Source organism: Chrysemys picta, chromosome 4 (genome assembly GCF_011386835.1).
Source record: "Chrysemys picta bellii isolate R12L10 chromosome 4, ASM1138683v2, whole genome shotgun sequence".
NCBI lineage: Eukaryota > Metazoa > Chordata > Testudines > Emydidae > Chrysemys > Chrysemys picta.
This window is the reverse complement of record NC_088794.1, coordinates 31,116,765-31,141,710: the sequence shown is the minus strand read 5'-3', so window position 1 is coordinate 31,141,710 and position 24,946 is coordinate 31,116,765. Positions and strand designations below refer to the sequence as shown.

Below are 24,946 nucleotides of genomic sequence, written 5' to 3'. Positions count from 1 at the left end.
TAACTCCTCACACATTTTCTGTACATTCACAATGATTATGATGATCGGTGTAACACAGGCTTTTCAGCACAGATCTTACATGACCCCTTTTGATGAACCCATGGGATCCCTGTTCCCCTTTGTACCCTGTGCCCTCTGCCAGTTGGCATGGAGTCCTTGGGTCACAGCCCCTCTAGCACAATACCTGGCAGACATGCTATAAGGAGTTGAGACCAGAGTCTGACTGAGAATTAGGGAGGAATGAACTCTAAGGAAAAGGCTAGAGATGAGTGGAGAACCAGGAGAGCACAGATAGGGGTCTCTGATTCTCTGGCCCCGGCTGCTGGGAGCCATACTTTAGATCTCTTCTCTGGACTGGGCTCACAAGTTTTGCTTTATACCTTTACTTTGGTTGCAGAAAGCCCAGTAACAGGCCTGGTCTATACTTAAAAGTTAGGTCGACATAGCTATGGTTCTTGGGTGTGAAAAATTCACACCCCTGAGGGCTGTAGCTAAGCCAAGCTAACCCCCGGTGTAGACATGGGTAGGTCGATGGGAGAATTCATCTGCCAACCTAATTACAGCCACTCAGGGAGGTGGATTACTGTCCTGCAGTGATGGAAAACCACCTTCTTTCAGCATAGGAGGCGTCTACACTATGGGAGCGACAGTGGCATAACTACAGCACCGCAGCTGTGTCACTGTAGCACTCATAAATCCGGCTATGCTTCTGTTTGGCCCTTGAAGAGTTAGGACGTTCCCATTTACTTTGCTATTTTACAACAAAGCAGACCACAGTGGTAGTTAAACACCTTTCCTGATTCAGCCAGCCTGTCACATGCCAGAATTCCGCCTCATCAAGGAAATCAGCATAAGGAAGAAAACTGTAGCCTACAGTGTAGGCCACTGTAGCCACTGCCTTCCTAAATACTCCTAGGGCTTGATTCTCCACTGCCCTTGAGCTGTCTCATTTACACCAATGCAAACTGGGTGTAAAATGCTACCATTCTGACATGCTGGCATTTTATACCTACCAGGGGAGGGATAGCCCAGTGGTTTGAGCATTGGCCTACTAAACCCAGGGTTGTGAGTTCAATCCTTAAGGGGGCCACTTAGGGATCTTGGGTAAAATCAGTACTTGGTCCTGCTAGTGAAGGCAGGGGGGTAGACTCAATGACCTTTCAGGGTCCCTTCCAGTTCTGTGACATAGGTATATCTTTGCACTCATATAAATTACTATTGAGGACCAGGCCCCTCACCTCAGAACATCTTTCTAAGCAGTAACACCCTTTTTGATCTGTTCTCACTGTCTGGAGCATGGGCATGGCATAATCAAGCCACTGATAATATTTACAAATGTACAAGCCTGCTAGCATGTATAATTATAAGGGCCAACCCTTCTGAAACAGGCCGAGCAAGTGTGGTGAAAACTGCCTTAAAAATGAAGAGGAACGCATATTTTAAGACACTTAGATTGAGTGTTGGGTGTTGTTTATGCTGCAGGGAAAAGGCCTTTGTTCTCAAGCCATCCTGGGGTGTTTGCTGCCAGCATGAAACAACCAATACCTAGAAGCAAGTTAGCCTCCAGGGATTTAGCACTGAGAGAGATTTTGGAAAGATATTTCGGGCCTTATTGTTTCATGGGCTGCCTTCGTTTGCAAGCAATAATAAAACTGAAAAATGAAATACAAACAAAGCTCTGCATTCCTCAAGAACTCATCAGCTGCTTTATCCACAACAAAGCAAGATTTGTGTTTATCTGCCTGCGGGAATTTAGTACACTTTATTTGTAGGAACATAGGAATTGCCATACCAGAGCAGACCAGGGCCAACCTAGTCCAGAACCCAGTTAAACTAGCTAGCAGGAGTAACAATAGTAGCAAAAATGCAGCATCTCGGGCTTCAGCATGGACTAGCAACCTGAGAAGCCTGCTAGGGCCCTGGTTGCTAGTCTATGCTAAAGCCCATGCTGCCATCAGGTAGCCAAGCTTGCTAGATTAAAGCCAGCATCGGTATGCCTACCTACATTACAAACACACCTTTACTTTCCAGTGCAGACATGCTCTGACCGTAGGCAGCACCAGTTGCTTAAGAGGAAGGTGCAAGAAACCCTGCACTCAGGAGCTATGGGATAACCTGCCCCAAGTGGGACTGTTCCCTCCTAAGCGCTAATAGTTCGAGGATGGCTCCTGCCATAAAGCAGGAGGGTTTTTATCCCTGCCCAAACTCTTGGTTTTTTTTTTTTTTTTTTAATATTTACTATTCTAGCTCTGGATGTTCTTATTAGCCATACAAGTCTCTAATCCCTTTTTGAGTCCCACCAAGAACTTGGCCTCAATGGTTTGTGGTGGTCAGTTCCACAGGTTAACTGTTGATTGTGTGGAAAAGCCTTTCTTTTCTTCAATTTAAATTTGGTGCCTTTCGTTTAATTAAATGTCCCCTTGTAATAAGAGAATGGCCACTGCAATTCACCCTCTCTACCTTTTCTATACAATTGTCTGATACAGGTTTACATTACCCTCTTGCCCCTTCATGCTTAACTGGAGTTCATTTCATTTCATGCAGGTATGAACTGCCTGCCCGCCTCTCCCCCCCCCAAGCCCCAAACTCTCCTCTGTGCTTAGTGATCATTTTCTGGTTTATACCACTGGAGGTGGACAATCAAAGCTGTCACATTCTTGACTTTGCTGATACACAATGTGCTGATTATTTCCAGCTCTGGCATTAGGGCACAATCCAAAGCCCACCAAAATCGTGGAAAGAGTCCCACTGACTTCAACTGAGGTTGGATCAGGCCCTTAGACTACTTCCTAATCCTCTAAGTCACTCCTTGCCCTTCCAGTTTTCAATCCCTTTCCTTTTCCTTTAGGCTAAACACTCATTATTTACCAGGGTAGTGGCACTCTCAGGAGTCTATACTGATAGCCTAAAGCCATGTACCTTTTCCCATAGGACAGGGGTTCTCAACCTTTTCCTTTCCAAGGCCCCCCCAACACGCTATAAAAACTCCACAGCCCACTTGTGCCACAGCAACGGTTTTTCTGCATATAAAAGCCAGGACCAGCATTGGGGGGTAGCAAGCGGGACAACTGTCCGGAGCCCCATGCCACGGGGGGCACCATAAAGCTAAGGTGCTCAGGCTTCAGCTTCAGCCCAATGGTGGCAGGGCTTGGGGCCCCAGGCTTCAGCCCCATGAGGTGGGGCTTCAGCTTTCTGCCCTGGACCCTAGCAAATCTCATGCTGGCCCCGCTTGGCGGCCCCCCTGAAACCCAGTTGTGGCCCCACCAGGGGGCCCCGGACCCCTGGTTGAGAACCACTCTCATAGGATATAGCATTTCATAGTGAACCATGTGGCTATTTCCATAATTTATGTGTAGCATAGCGTGATGTTTCCCTGGTGTTATCCAGACCCGTGATCCGCTAGGTTACTCCAATCCTTGACTCTGGGAGCCAGCCTTATTCTGCTTTGCCTTTGGCATGTAAGTTGCTCCGTGGATTGTGCAACCGAATGACACTAGCCAATATATCCGGTCCTGGACACAACCCCAGGAACCTCCGTCTTGCAGTGTCCAGTTATGCCCGCTGGACACTGCAAGCTTATATAAGTTTGTCAATTTAACAAATAAATTGATATGCACCAGGCTTGTTATCCCAAGGGGAATCTCTGACACACTTTAAACCAAATGCACTGCTTCAGATAAAATAAACAAACAAATCTATTAACTATAAAAGATTTTGAGTGATTATAAGTCAAAGCACAACAAGTCAGATTTGGTCAAATGAAACAGCAAAACGCATTCTAATTTGATCTTAACACTTCCAGTGCCCTTACAAACTTAGATGCTTCTCACCACAGGGTGACTGGTTGCCCTTCAGCCAGGCTCTCCCCTTTGATCAACACTTCAGTTGCTTTGTGGTGATGTCTGCAGATGGAGGTGGAAGAGAGAGGAGGAGCATGGCAAACATCTCTCCCTTTTATCATGTTATTTCTTCCCTCTTGGCTTTGGCCTCCCCCCCACTTCAGAGTCAGGTGAGCATTACCTCATTGTAGTCCCTACTGACCAAGGGAAGGGGGGTGATTCACTCAAGAGTCCAACAGATCCTTTGTTGTTGCCTAAGCCAGTGTCCTTTGTTTCTGTGAGGCTGGGCTGGGTTTGTCCCATACATGCCCTGATGAGGTGTGAACTGCCCCTCTGCTCTGGACAGTTTTTGCCTGGGCTTGCTTTAAGCCATGAGGACACATTTTCAGCCTCTTAACTATATATATATATATATGAAATTACAACCTATAACATTACTGTAACAACAATTACTATAACATCACTATAACAACAATGCTCAGTGCATCATGAGCCTTCTGCAGACAGCTGACATGACAAACTTTGCATTGGATACCACACAATCATAAGGATGAATATGGGGGATGTAGGTACAGAACATCACACATATGCAGCCAGAATGGGATATCTTAGTACATTAAGATTAAGGTGTGTTGTCCCTAGAATCCCTGAAACTACAGGTTTGCATCCTGGGAAGGTCAACTCAGCCATTAATCACTCTGAAGTATGTCAAAGGTACATAATACAGTTACTGAGAAAGGACCTTGTGTGTGAAATCTTAAACCAGGAGGTCCTACTCACTTTCTGGGCGAGATTAAAGATCCCAAGATACTTTTCATAAAAGAGTAGAGGCTCTTTCCAGTGAGCTGTCTAAGCCGTCCCCTCCCTGTTATATGTGGTGGTTAATATCTATCCGCCTCTTGCCCTCCACCCTAGGGGTGGTTTCATTTTAATGGTGTTGTAATACATATAGGGTTTACGAAGCATTTTTTAGAAAAATAAAGGAATCATTGTGTGTCTTATATACACACACACACACACAAGGTATGTATCACTATTTGTATTGGTGGTGAAAGAGGATATTCTTCTGCTAAAGCCGGGCTTCTAAAACGATAACTGTCATTCAGTAAACTGGATCTCTATCAGTCCAGCCTCGCTGTGTGCACCTTGTCGTGCGACATTCCACTGGTGAGAACTCAGCAGGGGCGTTTCCTCTCCAGGTAGTACTGCACATATGCAAGGTAGAAAGCTGAAAATCAAGTCCCCTCCCGTAACATGCAGGGCAGGAAAACACTGTGTGACAAGATTGGACCCCAGGAGCTCAAGCTGTTACTACCACACCAGTGAATTGGCACAAATCCTTTGCTCATCTGTTTCCCGACTGCAAGAAAGGTGTGTGGTATCATGGAATTTGTGTCAACACTCGGTCCCCATTATACATGGTTTGGGTAAGTTGCCAGTATGAACTGACCAGCCCCTCAGCTGGTGGCAATATCTTCAAATAGTGTGTTATTGCATAACTGAAATGAGAGACTTGGTAGGGAAGGTACAGAGACACTTCTTTTAAAGTAATAATAGTTTACAAATATAGAACCAGATTTCCCAGAGTTCGGTCCCATTCAGACACCAAAATAAGTGCCCAGATTTTCCAAATGGAGCTCAGCATGCGAGATTGGCACCCTCTCTTCGAGGACCCCAAAGCACAATTCACATGTCCTCTCTTCCTATCTTGCCAAAAGATACATCAGAATAGCCCAGTAACAGACGCACAGTTTCAGGGTAAGCATTGTCTGCCCATGATGGGAGGGGAGTGCCTTGTACCATCCTTTAAGGATCTCCCCGGCCTTTAAAGAAGAGGAGGAACACTGTAAAATTTGAAGGGACGTTTTGGTTTCCAAAGGAATCCCTCTCCCGGAACATAAGAAAAGTTCTACCTGCAGTACAGAGACCTGGGTTCTAGTTCCACCTCTAGAACTGACTCATTATATAACCTTTGACAACTACTCTCTGCCTTGGTTTCCCCACCAGACAGATGGAGACAGGAATATGTCCCATTTTTTGTAAAGTGGGCTATTTAAGCCTTAACTATATTGAAACCAATGGGACTTCTCATAAAACTCAGGCCATGTCTACAAGCTGTGCTGCTGTAGCCCTGTACGTACAGACTTGCTACAGTGACAGAAGGGGTGTTTTCTGTTGCTGTAGTAAATCTACCCCCTCAAGAGGTGGTAGCTAGGTCAACAGATGAATTATTCAATCAATCTAGCGGAGTCTATATGGGGGCTTAGGTCAGTTTAACTGTGTTGCTCAGGGGTGTGAAAAAATGTTCACGCCCCTGAGAGATGTAGCTAGTTTGACCTAAGTTTTAGATGTAAACCAGGCCTAAAGATTAGGATGTATGGAAGAGTTTCCAGGATCAGAGCCTGAGCAGGTGCCACTTCCGAAACATGAGAATACACAAACTTCCCAATGGTGCAGTAATATATACCCTGATGCCCTTAAAATCTTGCCCAGTAAACACTTAAAAAAAAAATCCTTCATCTGTCCAGCCAAGCATTTCATTTCCCTTCCTTCCAACCACAGATTTAATGAACCCTGAAAATAGTCACCTATAAGCAGAACAGTTACTAAAGTGGTTTTCCCAAGTGTTCTGCTTGGTGCCATCAGCCCTTCAACAGTCATGGTGGATTGATCCTCCGTGTCCATAGAGTAGGAGTTGAGGGAATCGCATGTCTCCAAAAACTCTCTCCTGACCTGATCTGGCATTCCTTGTTCACCCAGAATTCTCAATTAACTCAATAGGGACCTGATCCCACTCTCATTTACATGGGTGTAAATCTGGAGTAACTCCACTGAAGTTAGTTATGCCAGTGTAAATGCAAAGTGAGAGCAGAATGTGTCTCTAGGTGGTATGAGAGGGGTGTGCAAGGACTGGGGTCAGGCCCCCTGCTGGCTCCCATATGCTTAGGAGGAGGTGCTATTACTAGTGCTCGTTCATCTTGTATGGAACACTAACACAGCAGTGAAGCTGGAACAGCGATTGGGAGCCCAAGCCGCCCGTGTAAACCCATTGATTTCAATGCACAAAACTAGCTAACAGTAGAATCATCCCTTTCCTCCCTGCACTTCATATCTACCCCTTGACTTCAATAGGCTTTGCATCAGGCCCTGTGTGCATTTGCCCAAGACGGAGGCTATTTGTCCACATCCTCTGCCTCACTGCAAATTTCCACATTGAAGATGCCAAGACAGGGAGGCCCTTAATTACCCAAGCAGGAAAAAACACCTAGGTAGACAGAGTGAGCCTGTGAGCCAATGGAAAGCCTGAGAGAGGTGGCTCATGCTTCACAAAAGGCGCCTTGTTCCCCCCACTGAACTGCCAGGTCAGTAATTTCCCCTCCTCCTTCTCTACCGCCCCCGCTGCCCAAATCTTCCCAGATGACAGAAAACAGAAATAATGCCCACCCCAAAGTCCTCCCTGCCCTTAGCCCAGGCAGCATGGAGCTCTGCCCCCCTCCCCCCCACCTGCTGCGCCAGGTGTCAGCAGAGGCGCCCAGCACTGGAGGCAGCTCCAGGGATGCAGCCTGACAGCCTCAAGCTCCTAGTTACACAGTAACCTGTTGTCTGGTTGTGGCTCCACCTCTCCCTGCCTCCCAGCCCTCCCCTCCCTGTGCTGTTCCTCCACTGCCCAGACGCCACCTGCTCTCAGTGAAGCTCGGGAGACTAAAGTGGAAGACAGGGGCAGAGTGACTATAAAAAGGAGCCACCCTGGAAAATTAGGTGGGTTCCCCCTTCCCTCCTTCTCTGTTAAACTATTCAGCTAAAAGCCTCTGGGACACTGGGGCTGCATCCACATCAGCCAAAGCACTTTGCTGAGGGAAAAGCAGAGGGGCTCCTGGTGTGCTGAGAATGGCAGCAGGACTTCCCTAACAGGGCACAGCTAACTGGGAGAGGAAATAAAGACCAGGAAACAGCAGAGGCTTCTCAGCACTGGTAAGTCTCACCTCTTAGTTCTCCACAGTCCATTATTCTCTGTGACATGTGCCTACTTCAAAGAATGGGGCCATGCAGCTGGGGAAGCGTGTGCGTTTGGGGCAGGGAAAGGTTGTAAGAATTTAGTGCTGGGAGACATTAAAGAGAGGGATTTCTCTAAAGAAGGAAAAAGCATCAAATTTTCCAGTGTTTTCCTTTTCACGCCCTTTCCTGCCCAGTGTCCTACCTCCAGTAGGTGGCACTTTCTTGGCAGGGGATGGCTGTTTGGCAGAGAAGAGGCTTTTTAATGAAATCTGAAGATTGTATTTTTGTGTCGCTGTTTGTTTGCAAACAAACGTTGGGGTTTCCTCCTCTCCGGAGAAGTTGGAAGGAATTTTCCCTGTTTCATATTTGGGTCCTTTCCTACTTGCTGGTTTGCTGGGTCGTCCCACAGCACACAATTTTACACCGTACTTAAAAATCTAGTGGGGGTAATTTCTGAGCGGCAGGGCTCACTCATGACTGTGCAGGCTCCCTGAAATCTTTCATTCTATACCTGTAGCAAGAGAGATTGTCTGTATACTCTCCCCGTTTTGCTTATTTGGATGTTAAATGTCCTCAGGGGGACATTTGGCGAGACTAGATTTCTTTGAAGTGTTGACTGATGGTATTTCTAAACTCTGGGAATTATTCCTCATATTGTGAAACAATCAGGCAGTAAAATACGATGCTACATCTCCTATAATTAGGGCTATTCCATGTGATTCTGCCTCTGCTGGGCTGCTTTGAAAATGTTCCAAGAACTGTCTGGAAGATTAAACAGGGACAGATCCTTCAGTTCTTGCTCATTCAAAAATCATATTGCAGTCACTGAGCTGCCACTGCAGGGTTTGCCCCGCAGTGAGGCCAGTTTCCATGTCAGGGAAAGCAATTGTAGTGAGAGGGCCAGATCCTCGACTGGTGTAAACTGTCCTACCTGTATTGAAGTCAATGGAGCTACTGCTGTCCACCACCTGAGAAGTTATCTGTGAGCCTTCTTAGTGCCAAACAAAATACAGTTAATATGGGCTCCAAGAATTCCTCAGTAAAGCTTGCAGTTGTGTGTTCAAAGTTTCATTTAGTTGTGTGATCAAGTGATATGCTTGGGCACAGAAAAGAATGGTTCAGTAGAAAAAGAGACCCTGATAACTAAGCTCTTTGGAGGTATGGGCCTTTTTAAAAGGCTCTGGTCATAAAAAAGGAGATTGAAAGCCACGGACTTTGCTATGGAAATGCAAATAAATGCAGTAGAAACTGCCATGCCGGGCGGCATATTGTTCTCATTTAAACAAGAGACATTTAGAGTAATATAAATTATTTAATTACCATCTTAGATTTGCGGTCAGACCTGAACCTGATCCTCAGCTGGTGTCCAAAACTGGTTGTCTAGTATAGGTTGGTCTTTATGATAAAGTGGAACCAAACTGCACTGGAAACCACATGGGGATACTTTAATATTATTTGTATAGTGGTAGGGCCTAGGAGCCCCAGTCATGGACCTGCTCCTCCATTACACTAGGCACTGTACAAACCTTAACGTGATTGACTGGGATGAGGGTTTACTTACTAGTGCCAGGTGTTGCTTAATGCAGGTGCATGATTATTTGTCTGACATATTAAAGCTTCGATCATTAGGTTTTGTAGTATAACACTCGAAAGCTGAACCTACGCTAAAGGAACAGACTACGCAGAATCTGCTATGGGTATAAGTCAGCTGTGGTAGTGAATTGAGCTATGCCAATTTGCTCCAGCTGAGGATCTGACCCCTGGATCGGACAAATCACTTTCCTTTGTGCGTTGCAAAGGTGAGTACCCTTTAGATGGGCTTGTGACTGTCCAGGTTTCTTATTAGGGATGAGGGAAATTTAAGAGGCCCCACAGTTCTAAAGGCCCCAAACGCTTCCAAAAATATTCCAGAGGTTTTGTCAGATTAAGGAAAAAGTGAAATATATCTATGTATTGTCAGTGTGTGTGGAGGTGGGGTTGAGGAATGTCCATAGGAAACAACTCAGAGCACTATGTGTGATCAATTAACTATTCTGGGGCATGAAAAAAAAAATCCCACATTGGGATGCGGGGGTGGGGGGCAGGGGAGTGAAAATTTAATCTCACAGAATTATTGCCTGGATGATTCTCTCAGGGCTGGATCCCTCAGCTATGTCCTCCTGTCTGTCTCTTTTCCTTTCTCCCTCTCTCTGCTCCCTCTCTCCCCCACATCCTGGTCTCTCTCTCTCTCTCCTGTGAATGCTGATTCCGGGAAGGTTAAGTGGTTTTGTTGACAACCATTTTCTCCTAGCACAAGGCCAAATTCTGCCCTGACTCACACCTTGCACAAATTTATAATTTCAGCGTGATCTGTAATAAAGCTATCCACTACCTGCTGATTCTACCCAACACAAACCTGCCAGTCTTCCAAACATCTCCTCTGACAAACGGTCCCCAGAGGCTGTGCCTTTGAAAGACCATGGACTTTCTGGAATAACATCACAGCCAGGGATTATTTCCCACCCTGCAATAAAAGACACCCAAATGGCCCAACCTTTGCAACTGTTCTTCCTGGAATGATGTCACAATGGCAGTGCATAGCATATCTAACACTGCAACATCACTCCTTTGCCAAGGTATCCACATCAGATCTTGTTTGACCCATGTTCATTAGATAGATAGCTAGTAATATGGGCAGTTTGCTAAGAGCCTTCAAAACCTCTCACCTGATCTTTGAGATACCTCTTTCTTCCTCTCCCATTCTACTCATCTGTAATAAGAAGCCTTATTGAAAAGCTTTCATAAACAACATGCATATGATTATGCTGCCGCTAATCTGAAATTCTCTAGCCACAGAATAGGTCGTGGAAGCTCCCAAACACTACCCCACCTATATTACAGCAGGGACTCTGGACCCCAGCCAAGAATGAGCTAGACATTATGCAATCTGAGGCCAAGCTGGGAACAAACTTTGGCTCCTGACTCCCAGTCCAGTGCCCTACCCACATGACCATGTGGCCTATTTATCTTATCTCTGGGCGTTGCCACTGCTAGAGGATAGAGGGGAGTTTGAGTCTCCAGACCCATTCAATCATTGGCCTCTCTGTCGAGATGCATTTTAGGGTCAGTGGTGGTGGGGTGGACACTTGTCCACTGGAAGCTGGACTGAGACATTTCGTGTGTCTTTCATATATATTTAAGGGGGTGACAACAATTCACCCTACCTGCACTGGATTTGAACAGACAACCTTAGGGCAAATATATCCTATTACCAATCCCTAAGACGGCTAGTCACTACAAACAGGGAGTTTAACTTTTAATTGGAGCACCTTAGGGAGCCGGTAATGCATGCAACTCTGATTGTCCTGATACTGCACAGAAAAGGCCACTTTTGCTAGGCAGATTTGTATGCAAATGGAAAGCTTTTCCCTTTGAAGGGAGGCAAAAGGTTTCCATTCACATTATGCACCTCTTCGGTGGCAGAGTGATTTGTAATCCTCTTTTGGTGAGACGCATGATGCAGAGGATAAGACGACCTGTTCTCTTCCCCAGGTTATCTGAATAAATGAGTAGGAATCACAACTAAAAAAGGGAAATAATCTGCCCTCAAAGTGTCCATGTAGCACAACAATTTGGAAGCCTCACACAGTTAGTTTTGGTTGCATAATGAATGCACTTAGGCTCCACCCAGGCTACAGCTCATCAGTGTTCACAACCCCACTACTGAAACAGGCTTGTTCCTAGCAGAGCTCTAGAAACATTTCCTTAGCTTGTGGGGATGGGAATATTTTTTCTGACAGCCTCGTTATAAACCATGCTCTGGACTACAGGGTAGGGGGGTCATTATTCCATACCATGATTCTCAGAAAAACTGTTCCTGTCCACACCAGCCATGCTAACACCCTGCTAGCAAAAGTCACATAGGAAGAGCAATGGGTGTATTTTCCGAGGCAAAGGAGGCTGCTCATTCTGTGATGCTCTCCTCACCAGTGCGAGTCTGATGTTTTCAGAGGAAATACAGTTCTTGGTTAGGGACACCAGTTTCCTCAGTCTGCTCCTCCCACCAGCAGGCTCCTGTTGCGTCCACATGGGAAGACTCCATTTGACTTCAATGGGCTTGAGATCAGGCCCTGTTGGTCTCCCACTTAGGCAAATGATGTATCCCTGAGAGAAGGGAATGGCCCTACTTTCAGGCTTGTCCAGGTTATTCTACAACAATAGGTGTTTTGTCCCAGTTGTTTCCAACACTTACATACTTGTGTGGTGGAGCCTCTAGCTAGTTAAGCCAGTGAAACTGACCGCAGCCAGGCTAAGTCATCTGTACCTCAGACTTGTCATGCTGTCCTCTCCAAGGCTCTCTAGCGAACCCCCTGCCTGCCCCAGCTAAAGTGCTGCCAAAATCCTCCTGCCCGTGCTTTCCGGACACCCCACCAGAACCGTGCCCTGCTCCCACACCAGCTACAGCTGACGGGGCTTTCCACCATGAAAATGCGGGTCACTCAACTCCTGCTGCTCCCAGTCCTCCCACCTTCTCACTGGCTGAAAAAGAAAAATAATGACTTCATTGCTGTAGCTCTCAGCCTCCCTGCTTCGAACGCTTGGGTCTGCCTGCCACATGCTCTGTATGTCTCTAGGAGCAGCTCTGCTCTCCACAGCAGCCAGGCAAACTGTCTTGACCCTATGTTTGCTTAAAACATGTATTAGAATAGTGCATCTAACCCAAGTAGGGCTAGAAAAAGTGTGTGTGGGGGGGGGCTGCTCTGCGCTGGCCCACAGGTGTGAATTACAACAGCTGTTGCTATGGCAACTAGGAATCATTAAGGGTGAAGGGGTATCCTAGCCATGCTCCTTTTTCCCCAACCATCTCCCCACATGGGCTGCCTGGAGGAGTTGGCAAGATTTCTCCTACAGTGCTGGGGGTGGAATCCTTCTGTGGCCAGTTAAAGAGGCTTTAGGGGAGCTTTGCCCTGGTGGAGCAGCATACAGCTGCTTTGACACAGCGGAAAATCTGGATTTTAAACCACAGGGACCAATTACAGCCTTTGCATAAGAGTGCAACTCCCACTAGAGCTAATAAGAAATGCACCCAGCTAGATATGGCACTAATAAGAATATTACAGGCTTCATTAGGATTTGTTCTTTCAATGCAAATTCTCAAGGGGGACAGCAAATTTCTCCTTCATTCTGGACCCCAATTTGGTATCAGCTCAAAACAGTCTCTTATTTTCTTTGAATTATTTCTTCCTGTTTTCTTTTTCTCAGTTGTTTATTGCCTTATCAGTCCCAAATTGTCCAGATTTATATCCCACAAGGGGTAAAGTGCAGTCCATTTGCATGGCAGTAAACCAAAGTACCATCCATCCAGCAGTGAAATTCACCAGTGCTGTGTAACTCCGAAAGAGAAATACTCTCCATAGGAAGAAAGGCGCTAATGGAAAGGCACAGTCCTCCATACCAACACTCCCCATAACCAGCACAGTTTACATCCTACTCTAGACAATCTTCCTTTTGCCAAGGACAGCTGAATGGGAATCGTCTTGGAGCTTAAGGGCTGGTCCACACTAAGCCCCCAGTTCGAACTAAGATACGCAACTTCAGTTACGTGAATAACGTAGCTGAAGTATCTTAGTTCGAACTTAAGGGTACTTACCGCGGGTCCAGACGCGGCAGGCAGGCTCCTCCGTCGACTCCACGTACTCCTCTCGCGGAGCAGGAGTACCGGCGTCGACGGCGAGCACTTCCGGGATCGATCCCAGAAGATCAATTGCTTGCCACCGAACCAGCAGGTAAGTATAGACGTTCCCTCAGAGTAAGAGTCCCTGAGTCACACTTTGTAGCAAGGACGACATTACAACTCAAGACGATCATTACAATGGTTTTCATTGGTAGAAGGAACAAAAGTGCTGTGTTTATGAACGATTGACATGGGCCAAAGCTGGACCATCTTTGAATTTTATGGAAGTTGAGTGATAGGAGGTTTGGCGTGAGATCCCAGCATCCAAATGTGCCCCAGTGGTTTTGGTTCCTGTTTAGATCCAAAGCCAGAGCCACTGTAATGATTCCATTCAGATGCAGCTTAAGTGTCCCGACAGCTCCTGCTATCGTGAATCTTTTGCCCTAGGTGGCAGAAAACTCACACAAATAATTGATCTCACAAGGTTTCTGGGTTAGTGACGCCAAACCTTAACTCTCCCCCAAGTCAGCCTTCAGCCTAAACAATCTGGATCCTGCCTCAATAGCCCAGCTCTATTGACTTCATGAGTGTATTTTCTTAACCCATCAGACTACTTTCTTCCTCCCTGATAATTGCTGCAAGTGGGACTTCTCTGAGATCCCTTCACGTCCTCACTTTAATATTTCTGATACTAACCTGATGGAACTAAGGAATTCACGTACTGATGGCAGGTGGTGGTGCTTAGCATAGTCAAGGCCTCTCTGATCAATATTGTGGGCCACAGTCTATGCTGATTTATCCCCAGTGCAACTCCAAAGGGCCAAACTCTGATCTCAGTTACATGGACTTCAGCGGAGTTGACCCAGATTTACACCAATGTGAGATTCGAATCAGGCCCATAGATGTCAGTGTGGTTCCCTGGGGATTTAGGCTTTGATCCAGAAAAGCACTGAAGCACGTTCTTAACTTTTAGTGTGTGAATAGTCCCATTGACTTCAAGGAGGGTTTGAAATCTGTCCCCAAATTCAGACCCACTACTGGATAGTCCCCGTTTCTATAATGGGCTGATAGAAAATCCCGTATCTGCACACCTCCAAATTTTCATGGTGGGTGGAATCAGCAGGCCTGATCTCTCTCTCATGGTGATATAAACCAGGAGTCACTTCATTGAAATCTATGCATCAGAGCCTCAGCATGGCTCCAATGGAACTGCACCAACTCATGTCAGCTGAAGATCTGGTCTTATAGTTTTACATCCGTGCAAAACCAATGCTAGTGAGAGGAGAGTCAGGGCTGGTATCCAGATCCAGATTTGCTGCAATCAGGCAATATCTTGTAGTTCCAGGCAGTACCCCGTGTGATTCAAATTAAACCTGAAGTAGGCTGGCATGTAAGGAATGTGGATAAAGTGGTTTTTGGCCCTGGAAATGAGGCGGGAAGAGTAAACATGTCACAAAAGCCTGAGGGCACTGATTTCAGTTCACTGACCAATCTCAGTTAAGGCTGAACATTGAAGAAAACATCCAAAGGTTAATTACTCCTGCTGGTCACAGCTGCTTTAAAAAACAAAACAAAACAAAAAACAAAACAAAACAAAAGCTTAATTAGCTGCAATAAGCAGCAACCCAGCCAACTGAGACTCAAGAGAACTAAAACTGGGCAGGAACAGATTTAGCAGGACAGAGACCAAAATGCACGGTGTTGTGATCACAGCTACCACTTGCCAGTGCATGCACATGACACCTTGGGAGTGCCCAGCTGATTTGGTGATCCTGTCACGCATGGGATGGATTGGGAGGACCCTTTTCCTGCTGCGTCTCCATGTGACTGTGGGTGTTCAAATTTTAATAAGTAATTAAATCAAAGTGAATAACTTGTCATCCGAGCTGGAGTTGGCCATAACAATGATCTAGAAAATGAAGCACTAAAAACCATGTATTGGCAGCTGTCCATGGCTGTGTGTCGTTATTAACAGCTCCCTTAACCAGTGGATGGGGTGCAGAAGAACAGTAGTCCTGATTACTATTCAAAGAGAACGTAGGGCGAGTTTAATTACAGTCTGGAAAATCTACACGAATCAGTCCCTACCCTAAAGGGTGTTGTCCGTCTCTGAAGTGCCCCACGAGCTGGGGTTTCTGCCTCTTTCCTTGGGAAGCCATTCCACTGCCTGACAGTTCTCGCTGAGCCAGATTCTCCACTGCTATTTAGCCTCAGGCTGCACAGGCTGTATTAACTGGCCTAGGTTACTGTGCCCTTAAAACAGCCACCACTAACTCTCCCTTCAGCTCCAGGAGCCCATCAGTCTGAGGCTAAAAGGGGTCTTTGTTGCCAGACTCTCCCCTGGCAGTGCCAGGAGCTCACAAAGACCAATTGTGCTCACCCCGCTGCCCTGAATGGTTTTAAAAGTGCCTTTCCATTAGATGAGCACCAGTCCTGATCCCCTCATTCCCTGCCCACCCATCCCCTGGGAACTAGCACAAGGGTATCGAACAAGGGTGCCCCTCCTTTGTGCCCACAGGCAGAGCTTTACCTACGACACCCTTCGGGGCTGGAAATCAGAGTCAAGCCTCTGCACAGACATACAAGAGACCTGGTAGCTCAGAGGGGACAACTTGGGGGAAGCTGGTAAAGTCCTGATGGGTTCATTGATTGCAAGGGGTTTGGTGCATCCTACGTCTGTGAGGTAGTATTTGTGCTGCACAGATGACTTTTCCACCCCTTCTCTTCTCAGCACTATTGCCCACTCCGCTGGGTTCCTCCTCCGCCAGCTAGCGTGTTTCAGCAGGCACCTGCCAAAACTTCTACTGTTTGGCCCAAGAACAAGAGCTCTGATAAGGAGCCAGGAGAAATCACATGGCTGATGTTCTGTGACACAGAGCAAGATCCCAAACATGGGTCCAGAGCTCAGATACAATGACAGCTTTTTTCCCCCTTGTTCCAGGTTAATTATTTGTGCTGCGGTTATTAAAATGCTTCTGCATCATTAAGATTAGAAATGGCCCTTTTAAGCTGCCTGGACAAATCCAGCGACACACATCCTTCCATGCGAAATGAAACAAAGGGCAAAGCAAAGCAAACAGACTTCATTTGGAAGGTCTCTCAGGGGATCATTTTGGTTACTGTGTAACTCACCGTTTGGTATGTGTTATACATCCCCCTTTGGGCCTGATCCACAGAGGATATGTTTCCAACAGCTCCTAGCTAGAGGAACTAGTTCTGATTTAGCGCTAATTGTAGAGGCTCACACTCTTTGCTGTGTAGGTCCAGGGTCTAGTCCTCAGTGCCGACTAAAATGCCAATCATTACAACTGCACACTAGATTCAAGCTACTAGAGAGAATTCAGAGCTTTAGCCTGTCTTTTAAGCAGACCAGATTGCAGAGTTCAAATTCAAATGTGAGCTAAATGGGCGTCTCATTAGAACATCATTCCAGCTGCTCACACTTGGTGTGAACATAAACCACATCTCCAAAAACTCTCCTTAACAGAATGAGCCAAATACTAAAACGTGGCCAGAAACTACCTGCAGAACCATACACTAGGCTTTGAACAAAGGCAGGCAATGCATCAGCCAGTACTGGAATCTGGGATTAGGGTTCAGCCCAATCTGTGACACACTTTGGTGTTGGGAGTGTTGAGATCCAGATTCAAACTGTGAGCCTTGGACACACCATCTCCCTCTCCAAGTATGGCCCCATTACCATAATATCCAAGCACCTCACGATCTTTAATGTAATTATCCTCACAATAGACCTGTGAGGAAGTTGCATTATCTCCATTTTACAGATGGCAATTGAGGCAGAGTGGCTAAGTGACTTGCCTAAGGTCACATAAGAAGTCTGTGGTGCAGCAGGGAACTGAACCCCCGATCCATCCTTTCTGCCTTAGCATCTGTTTAAATGGCAAACTGAACTAGTTCTCCCCCACCTTGTCTATTGAGTATATGCTCCTTGTATATTAACAGAGATGCAGCGCAGTGATATGGCAGGCTGCAATAGATGAGAGCAAGTTTTGTAGAGCTATACTGAAACATTTAAAGGTAATTCAGGATTTCAGAAAATGGGATCCCTGTTCCACACACACACTGGTTGTAATCCCAACTCCTGTCATCAGAGAGACTGAAACAAGCACCATATAGGGATTATCTATGATTCAAACATAGTTGGCTGGTACCACAATGCCTCTGTGTTTGCACCTTTGGCGGATATGTTTCTTTATCAATAGCTGGAAGTGGCAATTGAAGAAATAAAATGACTTCAATGAAATACAATAGGACTCACCTGACTGAAAGCCAGCACTCTGCTTCCACGGCACTTTGAAAACCAAAACCTTCACTTATCCTCATTTTTAGTTGACAGTCTGTTGTTGCCCTTATTCCGATGTTTGCAAACAAAGTTAGTTATTCCTGGAGCTCTGACTTGGAAGAGGACGTCATGAGTAGAGATGGCCACAAGTTTTCCATTGACAAATTCCATTTTGTCAAAACTGAAAGTTTTCCTGTTGATTGTGACCAAATTTTGTTAAGAAAAGAAACCAAAGAACAAACAAAACAAAAAACAAAACAAAAAAAGCATTTTGCTGTCAAAATGTTCCCTTTGGACGTTAACAGAATGGAACATTTTGATTTTTGTTTCAAAACAACTTTTCATTTCAAAATTGATATTACAAATTAAAAAAAAAAACCTGTTGAAAGTGGAACACAACTTTTTGATTTGATCGAAATGGAACATTTTAATTGATCCAAAATGACAGCTTTTCGAAAACTGCATTTGGTGAGACTTTTTTTTTTGGTCATCATTTAATTTTGGAATAAAAACAAATTTCAAAAAGTTTCCTGCAGAATGGAAATTCTTGAGTTTCAACCAGCTCGAGTAACGACCACAGAGCCAGATTACTGGGGTTCTGCCGCCAGCAATATTTTTAGAGATTCCTTACAAAACCCGAGAGGAATGATGGTGTTGTGATTAAGACTGGAACTCAGAAGATCTGGATTCAGTACAGTTTTATTTTGACTTAATAGCATCGTATACCCCCTTTGTACTGATGTAAAGCAACAGAGAATCTGACCCATCATCATGCAAAAAAGGACACAGTGAAGACATTGCTGGAATACAGCAAACTGATGTACAAATGCAGTGAAAACATGTATTTGTACACTAAATTGGGCAGTGCAGTTTAGCTTGTTGTTGAGGCCAAGAATTTAGCACCATTCAAAGAGAGATTGGACATTTACATGGATAACACGACTATCCAAAGTTATAATAGTCAATGCTAATAGAAATTTTGGAAGAGGTATTGAGCCCCATGCTGCAGGTTTAAACCAATCTCTAACTATTAGGGATTAAGGAGAGACCTTCCTGGGGGGGGTTAGACTATGTCTGCCTATAGTAGAGTTTCCTGCACCTTCTACTGCTGACCACTGTCAGAAACAGGATAGTGGACTAGATGGACCACACGTCTGATCCAATATGGTAATTCTTATGCTCCTATGTTGACTGGGATCCCCCCACATATCTACCACACAGTCAAGCATGAACACTGGGACTTTGTTCCCCAGTGGATGCTGAGGGCCAAGTTCAGTGGAATTACATCAGCAGAGAAGTCAGTGGACTAGGTCAGTGGAGTTATGCCAGCTGATAATTTGGCTCATAGACACATTGATATTTGTTTACAGGATGTAATCTACATCCAACAGACTCTCACTGCCTTCTGATCCTGCCAGCCAAATCAGTCTGGCCAGATCAGCTTCCCTACCCCCTTGCAGAGCCATCTACCCCCATAGGAGGACTCTGACCACAAGGGGTGAGGAAACCTAACACCACTCCAAACAAAAATCCATTCATTCTCTCTGGCTGCAGCTGTAAATGGAGCTGGCTGGCATAGGCACCTCTTGTGCAGCAGTGCAAGGAAGACTAGCAGGCATGAAATATTAACAGCAGAAGTGTGTCGGGCACACAGGAGGAGCAGCTGCAGGGATATCACCTTACAGAAATGCCACATCATTCAGAGCTATGCTACCCTACAGGTACAGGCTGGGCATGGCATATTGTTGATCAGCTCCAGCCAGCCCTCTGTGCAAGACTTCCTCCAACTCACTACTGTCAAATAGAAACCCAAGCCATGGATGGCTAGGAAATCTATTGATCCCCGGAGGGGTTCTGGGGAGTAGGGTTTCCAGAGCCCATCAGTGCCACTCCACACATTGTCCAGGGGCTGAATGGGCTGCTTCAGTAGCACTCCCAGTCTCTGCCAGGCCTAGGGCTGGGACTCACGCCCTCCCCCCATGTGGTTGTGCTGCCACCAGACCAGCTCAAACAATGTCTGTTTGTTTTATAGGGACACTCCCTATTAGGCCGAGTTCCTAAGTGCCAGGTTTCAGCCCAAAGTGAATTGTTAGCAAGTGTCCAAAAATATACAGACAGGACGTGAGTAAGAAATAAAAACGGAGCGGGAGATGAAAGCAGCAATAGTTAGCTTACATACTGAAAAAAGCCCTAAAGTGTCAGACACGGTTTCAAGAGATGAAACATCTAAATCCTCCATCCCCCAGCAAAAACCGCTCAAAATTCCCACGCTTGTAAATGGAATTTATTGATGCGACAGCTTATCCCAAATGAAGGCATCTGTGAACTGCCCCAGGCACCCCCTGGAAAGGGGAGGAGGGTGACTCCAGGGCAGGTGAAGCAACTACTCACCTGTAGGGTCAGACACGGGAATATTTGCAGCTTTATTCCAATAAGGGCATTGAGGGAGCCTGACAGAGGTCTCTCAACTCAACAGAATGAAGAAGCCAGCAGTTTAACAGGAAAGGGACCCTGAGAAATGGAGACCATCTCCTTAAATGGGAGGGGCCAGATTCACCAATCTGGATTTGCACCCAGCTGCACTCCCATTGACATCAATCAAGGTGTGTGAGTCAGCTCTGAACCTGGTCCAGAGTCCATCCCCCTTGGGGAGGCAGGCCAGCCAGCAGGCACTTGTAAATTCTTAATGCTAAGCCCCATGCCTTACATTTACTGCCCCTCCTTGCGGAGGCATTCTTCTGTTAACCAATGGGTATAAAGCAATGTCTCCACCCCTGGTTTCAGTCTTTCATGGAGTGACTTTATCCCTTTGCAAGCCTGAATATCAGCCAGGCAAGTGAGTCCAGCTTTAACACCCACCTTTGGGGGAGTGTCAAAAACATCCTTAGCAGCCAATCTCTCAGGTGGAGCTGGTGGAAAAGAATTGCAACAGCCAACCAGTCACACACAATTCACTGAGCTCAACCCCATCAATAAATCATCTGATGGGCGTGGGGTCCTAGTGTATACAGGGCCTTTGCTGGGAAGCAGAATGTTGCAATGCATTTGCCTGTCAGCTCTGTTAAGAACAGCTTTATGGGTCACTTATGAAATCAGATAACAAATTGGTGTTGAGGGCCAGAGGTATTTTATACACAAGGGAATCTCTCCCAAGGGCAAACTAGAGATTATTGTATTGTGTTAACATGTTAATTTGGCCATTCAGCACGTGTGTTAAGTAGTGGTTTTAATTAAATATTCATGCAGGTAAATGATTAGCTTAAAATAACCATCACTAAGAAGCCAATCACTGACCTGGCTACCATATGGCTGTAGCTGCGGTAACAGGTATTACTCTCAGTATAAGGAAAGAACTGTGATCTGTCATGTTACTGTGCAGCAACTGTGGGCTTTTAAATGACAAGTGCTCTCACTGATATGCAGCCTGTCTGAGAGTAAAGCAGCTGGAGGAAGCAAGGTTTTGCATTTTCTGATTGATGCGCTTAAATAGTGTAGTTTGGGGCATTAAATAACAATGCATCACGAGTATATTCCACCCCATTTCAAGTGAGGATCTCAGAACTCTTGAGCATTCATTTACTAAGGCTTTCAGCCCCCACTATTAGGTAGATCAGTATATTATACCCTTTTCTTAAAATGGAGGCATAGCACCTTCAAGCAACTTACCCAAAGTTATACAGTGAGTCAGTGACAGAGCTGGGAGTCCTGACATTCTGTCTTCCACTCCAGCCACTAGACCACACCATCACATACATGCCACTGCTTGTCATAGCTCTCGGCTGCTTCAGAAGTCAAGTGCCTCCTAGCTTGGAGAAGCCAAATGGCAAATGTGATGCAGTTCTGGCTCCTGGGGGAGGTGTGTGTGAGGAAAAGCTCTTCAAATGCAAACACTCAGCCAGGAGAAATGGACACATTGCCATTCATACAGACACCCTCCACACTTTGCGTGAACACAGAGCCCCTCATTCAGTGCCATGTTAGGAGTTTGGCTGGAGTAGAACATTATGTTCCTCGGGAGTTTTCCTTGCTACTCAGGAGCTAGACAGTGCTCTACTCATTAGAATATGAGTCTCACACGTACAGCCATTCCCTATTTTGATTGGCCAAGCTTCCCAGGCAATATAATTCCCTATTTTGATTGGCCCAGTCTCTGATTTATAATGTAAACACAAGGTGCACCTGAGGGGGGGGGGTATAGGATTCTTTTCATCTTGAGACTTTAGATCCGATGCTGCTCCCATTGAAAGTAATGAGACTATTCCCACTGACTTCTCTGATGAGCTAGCCCTTAGTGTATAATGCCAGGTTGGAAAGAGAGAACTAACTGTCCTGGATTCATGGTTCTGAGTCAGGAGTGGAGGAGGGAGAAATATTCCCATTTGTGCTATTCAGATCTGAGAGCATTTCACTCTGAAATTGCCAATGCACCTCCTAAGCAAGCATCTGCCCTATCTGGCGCTAAGGGGTCTGGATCCAAAGCCCAGTGAAGTCAATGGAAAGATTCCCGCTGACTTGGATGGGCTTTGAATCAGGTCCTTGCTTCCTCCCAGCCACCTGAGTCAGACTTGCTGCTGAGATTAGGAATGTTTCCAAAGGTCTCTTGGTCTGTTCCCATCTGTTGTGGACTCTGTGCTAATTATAGGGCAAGGTGGCAGGTTTCACTGATTGCAGAATGGGAGAGGAGAAAAGCAAAACAAGCCAACATTTCAAGGCTTTGGGCAAGAAAAAGCTACGGAACTCTCCGCAAACACAGGCACTGAGCCATTCCCAGGGAGCCTGGAGCTGTTTTTCCATATCAATGACTCATATTACAGACCCGCCTTTCTGGCACTTTTGATTTGGGTCTTTTAAAAAGATTGTAATGAGCTTTTCTATACAATGCCCGTTTATTTACCTGTGCCTGCATTCTCAAAAGGCTCCCAATTTTGGGTGTCTCCATTATGGGATACCTCCGTCTTGAGGTACCTAGGGCCTGATTTTCAGAGCACTCACAGCTCCCATTGATTTCACCTGGAATATGGGGGCTCAGATTCAGATCAGGCCCCAGGGCTCTCAAGGGGGCACACTAAAGCAGTGAAAATGTAGGCCTTAGCTCTCATTATTATTATAGAGTAACAGATGTTAAGCCAATCGGGCTTTTAGAAGGGATCACTGTGTTCCTCTAGCGGATGTTCTCTGTAACACAGGCAGGCCATACCACCCAGAGATTCCTGCATCAAGCCCTTATTAGATCCTCAGGAACTGATTAAGGCAGGATCCTGAGGCTCCAAACCCTGCATTCCGACGGACCCCGGAAGAAGCAGTGAGTCAGTCAGAGAAGAAGGCAGCGACGCAGTGCAGGGATGACCGCTGTTGTCTGTGGACTGCCTCCCCAGGAATGGAAGAAAACAAGACCCTATCACAGGGGCTTGGGGGAAGGGGTATATTTAAATCAGACGCCATATAAAATTGGAGTTGTGCTCTTCCAGTTATTCAAAATCACCTTCAGGCCTTTGCAACTAGAGGGCCTAATTCACCCTTGGCCTGCACTGTGTGTAGTCACACCAGTGCGCAATGAGCGTAGAATGCCACCAGATCAGAATGGCCGTGCTCCACGCCCACTTTGCTCTGGGTTAAGTACCTCCTCAAGGTGCCAGGCAATGGAGAGTCAGGCCCAGCATGGCTACCAGCTTTTCCTCACCCTTTGCATTTCTGCCACCGGTGCACAGAGAGAAAAAGCAAAAAAAGAGTAAGAATAGGTGGGAATTTCAAAAGCCAGGAAAGAAAGTGCCCAGTTCTGAGCCAGAACTGTTTAACCCTGATAGAAGCAGAGATAATGTGCAACATGGCATCCTTGGCAAGGCGTGTGATCAGCAGACACATGACAAGCTAAAACCTGCTCTGTGTTTTTCCTTAACTTGGATTTGACAGGGCTGTCCATACAGAGGCACAGGGTAAATTCAGATGAAATGAATCAGCTCAGAGACTGGAGAATCTGCCCTCTGCTAATTCTCCCTTCAGACTGACACTGAAGTCAACTTCCAAACTTCTCCCAAGATCTTTTAGATTCCGCACTTTCCCCAGATATTTATAGATCAGCAATGCTGACGGAACTTGCATGCAGCCAGTTCTGTCATGTTCTTGAGGACAGATTCATCTTCTGGCAGGAATATTATTTTGTTAGTAGTAGTAGTATACACGCTATTATTTTGGACTCTTCACTAGCTTTGGGCCCGATCCTGTGAGTTGCTGAGGGCCTTCAACTCCCATTGACCTCACTGGGCTTTGAGAGCTTCCAGCGCTCTGCAGGAATGGACTCGAGCTATATCTATCTAGATGAAGTGTGGCTTGCAGGTTGACATGGGAGGGGAAATAGAGCTCCTTCCAAACGCTTTGTAAATTTTGTATAAAGATTCTGCAAATACAGGCATGTTCTCAGCGGTGGTGCTTTGTGGTATCAGTTTATGTTTTGAATGCATTAACAGTAGCTTGCAAGATCAGGCTTTAGTCTCTAACCCCTTCTGTTGATCCATGTTAAGGAGGGCAGCCACAGAGGCAGTCCCTGTCTGAGCTCTAATCCAATCTGGCAGTGACCTCGCAGTCCCTCCCCCGAGGGAGCAATCCATGCCAAGCCCAGCCTCAGGAGAAACACATGGGTGGTTTACTTTCAATGCTGGGAAGTTCACCCCACCTAAGCCTTTTCTCAGGAAACTTTTTTTTTATTTTAGTACAAATCCTGAGTTTATTATTGTTTCTGAGGAGCTTAGATAACAGAGGGTATTGGGTTCTTTGGAGAATTCTTCAGCTCTGGAAGCATAATAGTAGCATAACAACATAGGTTAACTGTGGAAGAGACACATTTTTGTTGCTGCTGATCTACCCTACCATGTGCAGTCAAGGGGAGACCAGCCTTGGTTTCTGATCCGACTCACACTTTGCAGTCAGTGGGAAGATCTGACGCTCTGCAATATACCTACGATATGGGTAGGTGTGTAGGGCAGGGGAGATGCGACACAGGGAGGGCTGAGGAGGCTCCTGTTGGAGGTGTCAGTGCTGAGCACTGCTGGGCAGCAGGGCCCAGGAAAGTGAGTGTGATGGGGTGGGACAAGGAGCTGCTCCAGTCCTGTGAAGATGGACTGATCCTTGGAGGAGGGGGGAGAGGTTTAACATGGGACA

General features: G+C 46.1%; 1 protein-coding gene across 5 annotated transcripts in view; it reads left to right on the top strand.

The window, feature by feature from the left end:
- Positions 1 to 24,946, top strand: part of EPS8L2 (EPS8 signaling adaptor L2) — a 139,059-nt gene that overhangs the window by 9,255 nt on the left and 104,858 nt on the right. For 2 of the 5 annotated variants that reach the window (XM_065591931.1, XM_024111416.3), the window contains exon 1: positions 7,478 to 7,598. The exons of 1 other annotated variant lie outside the window; for it this stretch is intronic. The gene's annotated coding sequence lies outside the window, so the exon portion shown is untranslated. Of the gene's footprint in view, positions 1 to 7,422; positions 7,812 to 24,946 lie in introns of those variants that run through there. 2 more of the 5 variants (XM_008174910.4, XM_024111417.3) reach the window with 2 other exon arrangements.